The sequence below is a fragment of the Amblyomma americanum genome, chromosome 4 (assembly GCF_052857255.1).
Source record: "Amblyomma americanum isolate KBUSLIRL-KWMA chromosome 4, ASM5285725v1, whole genome shotgun sequence".
NCBI lineage: Eukaryota > Metazoa > Arthropoda > Arachnida > Ixodida > Ixodidae > Amblyomma > Amblyomma americanum.
Window position 1 is genome coordinate 194,810,126 of NC_135500.1, and position 6,952 is coordinate 194,817,077.

Below are 6,952 nucleotides of genomic sequence, written 5' to 3' on the forward strand. Positions count from 1 at the left end.
AAGGATTTAATAGTGGGGGTGAGGGAGAAATAGGAAAAATGACGGCATTTGCCCACCTCCGGTTGACGGTTCGCTTAGCGACAGTTACGTTTCCTCAGGGAGGCGGGCCTTGAGCGAAACCGCGCATCTGATATAAGTGGGCACTATAGATGACCGTAATGCTCTCTTTACCGGTTTCGTCGTGAAACATGATTACTGTGTTTCCTGTAACTTTATGCCTAACGTTTCTGCGTCTCTATCGAACCTTACACACAACGAAATACCCATAGAATACATCAAAAAGGCCTGCAAGGTGCACTTTCAGGTAGCGTTGGTAACAAGTATTAAAGGGAATATTTCGTTCTAACCCACAAAACTCTTAGGCTATTCTTTAAAAAAAAAGCATGCATCTTACTTCTCGAGTAACGCGTGCGCTGAATGTTGAGTCTTGATCTGGACTGAGTAAAGATCTCATTCGTTGATTCAGATCTGTTTAGGTCGGACAGCGCACCGTCATTGATTGGGCGCTGACTGTTGTTGTCTTCACCTGGTCGTCCACAATTCATTTTGCACAAAGCGCATTCGAGCGCCACATGTTCGGGCATTTTATTTTTCTGGTAAAGACCAAAACGCGCTCCATTAGGATATATCGAAAGAAATGAGACATCTTTCCACAGTCAAGACGTTCAAACTGTGCCGCGCTGTTCAGTTCAGAGTACGAGTCGAATGAAAATACGCCTTCTGATGGGTATCGGCAGATTCCGCTCACGTCTGGAGCGCCTTCAAAGACGTCAACAAGTCGACGCAGAATAATCTTTATTTTTGCATTCAGCGTAACCTGTATGCAATATATAAAGGCACTCGTACCAGCGCGACCAAGGGTTGCCGTTGCTAGCACTGCAGCAGACATGGTAAGCACCTTCATTTCTCTGACGTGTTACTACCATGTGTTACGGGTATTCAAATACTACTTCGAAACTCATACGAAAAGGAACACAACGGCAGACGACGTTGAACGAGAATTTTTTTCCACATTAGTTCAGGTGCAAGACGGTTTCCCAGCATCCGTTTAGGTTCCGATGCTTTTTTGGACTACTTAATTTCGATGATCTTCCAAATCCTTTCGTTTCTCTTGTCTGCTGATGAACCACATATCGAGAAAGCGTAAGAAAAAGCATGTCAAGATTTGAAAACAATGGTGTTTAAATTGGATCACCCTTCGAGCAAAACTTATTGACTATATCCGTTTGGACCCTGGTAGAGTTCGGCAGAATTTTTACGAAGATATTACTCAAAGTTTCTTATGTTTATACCGTGCTGTCGCTTGCCTTGTCAGAGAGCTTCCTCAGGAAGCTAGACGCCATCGCGGTGTTATCAAAACTCGCTAAGAAACTGCTTGCATTATTTATCATTTTATTTGTCCCCATCGCACTCCTTCATACCCGATGTTCAGCTAGGAATTTTCACGTTCGAACAGTACAAGCAGTCTATAGTCGCTCGCGTTACACCATGTATTACACCCTGTGTTGCATTACATGGTGCACCTCGTATTACTTCACGTATATAAAATCTGTCTGTTGCAGCCGAACACGTGGCCCCTCTATAGAAAGCACTACGCTAACCACACCATGCGCTTCTCGTCGACACCGGTGAGTTCATGTTGGCGAGCATCTTTCTGCACTGCGCACAGGACATGCGCGGGTAAGTAGCTTGAATTCGACACCAGCGCGCTGACTTTGTTCAACGCATCGCTAAGGTAATGCTTAGCGCAAGTGCTTCGCGGAGGTGGCGGCGCCTCGTGTGTTCATGTGGCGCACTGCTGCCATTATTAGCACTTTATTCCCGTTAGCATGAATACGATGGACCACGAAAGCCAACTTCATGCGCTGCTGTCGCATTCGCGGGAATGTGAGGCTGTACATACCTCCGCACATTGCGCTCGTAAAATAACTATGTCACTGATATACAGTTATCGAAATAACCATAAAAGCACTTGGCGACAGCATCTGGGGGAAAATTTTACGCAAAGATGAAAACTTTTCACTGGGCGTGAGATAACTCACGCGTGCACGTATACAGAATGCAGTAGTCAAAATGAGTACGTTAGCAAAGCTTCAACCGGACCTTTCTTTATCTGTGTGTGTTTTTGCATCGCCGCATCAGCTGGTTACCAAGCGTCCACTGGGAGACTCGTAAAAATCACCCTGTTAAGTGCAGCTGTAAAAATATGTAGGAAAATGCGAAACTGCGTGTGGAATTTTCAATACACATTTCTCTCAGAATTGCCGTTTATGGGCTTGAACGCACCAAACGTGAACGCACCAAACGACAAACGAGGGAGCACCAAGTGGCCTAGAAATCACCTGGCTTGCGTCTGAATGAGAGAACTTGAAGAAGATTTCAGTCACGCCGTCCGGTCGTCATAGTGATCCGCTGGAGCAATGACTCGTTCCTCACGCGGCTTTTCGATAAGCGTTAACCTTTAGCTCTATATCGCATAGTTCAGTAAATCCGAGGAAAGGAAATTGAAGTACGACTCACTCTGCAGCAATTTCAGGGTTGCACACATTTCCGCTCGAGTCGAGCTCACGCAAAACCACACACGCGACCAACACACTGTACGCAACAACTGGAACTGCTAAAACGATCACTGGCTTAGTGTTGTTGGCAAGCTTTTATTTTTTGTACTACGGAACGAGGTAATCTATGTATACCGCAGCGGTGGCCTAGTGGTCTGAGTACCCACCTCGCATGTGGGAGGTGCGGGGTTCGATCCCTTGTGCCGCCCGGTACCGACCGGTGAAACAATGGGTGAAAGCTTTCCCCTGGTCTGGTTCTCGGCTTATTTAGGGTGTAACGCTTGGAAAATTGGTCTTTAACCCCCCCTTGGGAAGTCGAAAATACCTTGTGCCATGGCACTCTTTGGTCACAGATGCCCTTGCGCCATAGTAATCATCATCGTCATAATCATCATCATCATCATCATCATCATCATCAGGTAAATGATGTACGTATATGGTCCATACGAAATGTATGGCGACGCAGTGGCCCCCGTACGTGATCTACGTGAAGGACGAGCATGGACAAGACCGCCTCTGGGGAGTATCGGGAGCGCTCATGGGCAACTTGACTGAGTCCATGGGTCTCAAGTGAGTGGTGACATGCACCCCGCATATAGGGCAGAATTGTTTTAGTCCCAAACGAAATTGCTTAACTTCAAACGGTACTTTAAATACCCCGTTGACATTGTATTTCGTCCGAATCTGGCGGACAGGGTGTCGCCGTGTTGTCAGGTCAACAAAACGCTTGCCAGGTTGGCTTCACCACACAATTGCTGTCTCCTTGTATGGCGGTTTCAACGCAAATACACGCCTGCAAGGCTAATTTCACCACGTGAAGGACTGTTCAGTAATTTGGCTTCACCGCATAGTAACAATGCCGTGCAAGAAATGGGTAAACCAGACTTAAGACTACCCGCGAAGGGAGATAGTCTTTTTACAGGACTACCTACGAAAACTACCTGCGTAACTCCAAACGAAGTGAATCCTTTGCGCCTGCAAAACTGTCAGCGTGGCTCAGCATACAGTCGAGCCCACATATAACAACGCATTTATAACGAACTCTCGCTTATTACGAACAAGGGCGATGATACCATCGAAATATACATTAGGGCAATGGGACTGCATCTCAGGTATAACGAACAACTGTAGTCGCGTAACCCTCTTAGAATGAACGAGGAGGCGCCGTATGCTCGGCAGCGCCGTCGAAAAACTCGCGCTTTCAGTAAGCGCGTAGATGGAATCGCGCCTCCGGGCGCCCGTGACACCCTCCCCTGAAATTAATGTGGAGACGCAAAAACGCACTTAAAAAAGGCGAGGCAATGCCGACAAAACGGCACAGTTCTACCAAATGCCGCCGTCGAAAAAGCATGCCTTGAAAGGTTACACATGCACTGGTGAAAGACACGACAGGTTTTGCGTTAACGTCGTACTGTGCATGAGAGGAACGGCAGCGACCGGCGGCGACCCTTTGTCATCGGCAAATCTCGCGCACTGCGATGCTTTGGAGGCTACGATTTCTTATTCTACAGGCGGAACACAAAGGCCTAGATAACGCGTGGATTTTCATTTCCATGCGACGAGAGGGCAAGCAGGCATAATTTCTAATGGTGCGATGAGTATTGCGCTCGATTTGTTCGCTGAGAGTCTTGTTGAGTTCGACCATGACATGGCGAATTGATACGAGCTCCAACTCGTGCTTGATAAGTTTGAAACGCACCACGTGTTGCCTTCTCTGGCTGGGGTGACAACGTTGTTTTTGAACAATGAATGTCAGTTGAGAGATCCAGTCACCAGACATGGGCGTCGCTCAAGAGCTCAAGATGTCACATCATCAGCACATCACCCAGCTCATTCTGAGAACAATTCACACATCGTATGGCGATGTTTCAGTTCGGATATCTTTATTCGCTGCTGTTGAAATGATCAAGGCCATGCGGATGGGTCTGACTGCGAAATACATCAGGAATTGCTTCCGTAAAGCATGCTAAGAACGGCTGAGAACAGTGTTGCACATTCGCGTGATTAGACGCATGTGGATTTGTAACAACGCGTTGTTGATGCACAGATCGCCGGACATTATTTCGCCTGAGATGACTTCGTTGGTAAGGATTATGACGCGAACGTCACAAAGTTACACAAGGGGTGCCTGACTGCCGAGAAAATGATGGCGATGATGAAGAGGCCGCAATGCTACTGGTTGCCGTGAACGGTTTAAACACGATTAGTTATATCTTGTTCTTAAATAAATGTTAATCTTTGGTACTTACGGCCTAGGTGAGGAACTCAAATTAGGAACGCCTTTGAAGGTTTGTAAGCGCCGTGATACGGTTTCCTTTGAAGAAACCGATGCGCAAAACGAACTTTGTAAGAAATAAACGCCAGTTTAATTCGTATTTCTGTCTGTAAAGAGAAAATTCCACTTACTATGAACCTCGGATACTACGAACGCAAATCACGCGACCGTCAGGTTCCTTATGAGTGGGCTCGACTGTATTTCATATACTAGTACTGCTGGGGGCTACGCAACATACTTTATATATTTTATTTTGCGCTGGGTAGGAGACTGCGTGAAGCCGTGCGCGCCATGACACTGCAAATGTTTGATTCAAGGTACGTGACCAAGATACCAACCGACAATCAGTGGGGGTACCGGATGCTGAACGGATCGTGGGCGGGCATGCTTGGAGACCTGGACAGGAACGTAAGCTGTTTCCCTTATACATGAGAGCCTTTACATGAGAGAGTTATTTTACTCCTTATTATACTCTTATACTTGAGGAGTTTTGCATCACAGTTCGCTGTGATGAAAAACCACGAGAACACTTCTGAAGTTTCTCTGAGCTATAACTTTTGTACAGATGTTATTTATAAATAACATCTGTACAATTTACAATATAATACAATATTTCTTGTTCCTTTCCTGTCAGAATGTGTTGTCACGCTATTCCTTGATTTGACCGTCTGAAGCCACTCTAGCTGTTTCTTCATGAGAACCTTCGACATATCGATAATTCGATATATAAAACACAACAATAGATAAGCTTATCTATAACCTCAAATCAAGAATGCGCTGAGCTTACGCTAGCAGCCCACCTGCAACGTGAAGTGACACCGGTCGGCGTACTGCCAGCGCGCAGCTTACAGGTCGCCGAAACCTCGACTGTTTGGCATCGAAGCCGCAGAGGGCGCTGCTTCGGAACTAGTCGTCGCGCATCAAAAGAGGACTGATCCTGTTATCAGGACACTGAAAACAGAATATTATCTCATTAAAGTTAAGGTACATTTCATTTCGGGCACGCAGCGAAGCGAGTAATGCAGGTACGTCGAAAGCCGCCGGAAGCCTTCGGTCAACTAGGTTGGCTTCACCGCCTGACAGTGTACTGAACGCTGGCTTTTTTGCATGACAGCAGTGCCATGTGAGAAACGAGTATCCAAGACCGAAAGCGACTCCCAACCACAACTCACGTTCGTCTTATTACGCGGCTTTGCGGTCGTGTCAATTGGCTAATGCTCCAAGCACGGGTCCAAGGCTGCTCGAGCGATCCGGCTCCGAACTCGAAAAGTGATAGCTGAAATGTAGTTATGAGAGCCAACAATTACAAGGGCGCCGTTCAATATGCGGGATGTCCCGCTGAACGGGGGTTCGATAAACGTAAACAGTAGTGTTGTGTTTTCGCATATGATTTTCAAGTAGATTTTCTCACTTTTCGACAAGAAGAATCCGGTTTTGATATATCCGTAATCAACCATAATTTACTCTATAGCGAGATATTTCTTGTATCGAACAAGCTGTTGTCATCGGCAGTAGCAAGCAGGCAAACAGGCGAGCAGGCAGGTCAGTATGACAGTATTGCAACGTACGGTAGCCTTTTCGACCTCAATGTGCTTAATGTTTACCTTATGCAGTAGGCATAACGTAGCATTGCTGTGTTCAACCCTGTTGTTTTGCAGGAAAGCGAGCTTGCCGTGGGCCCCTTCGTGCTTACGGCAGGGACGGCCGCACAGTTCCCGATAGGCTTCGTCTACATGGTGGACACTTTCAATTTCCTGTGCGGCATCAAGCACCCCTTCGCTACTCAAATATTCACCAAGGTTTCCTCATTCGACATCCAGGCGAGTACAAATATACGTTGTTAAAAAATAGCCTATATACGACGCGTCAACAAAGCTACTTTTCAGATAAACTCCAGCTAAAGATTTGTCGAAGTAACGCACTTGGATGAACATGCAAAAGGTGGTGGCAAATCCGCGCATTTGCCCGATGAGGTAACCTTTTTTCAGTGCAGCACGCGCAGGCAGGCCCAGGCAGCGTATAAGGACAAAAATTAATGTGGGACTCAAAAAAGAATGAAGTGTTGTCAGAGAGAAAGAGTAACCTTTGTAAGGAACGGTAGGAGGTTAGAATGTCAGTT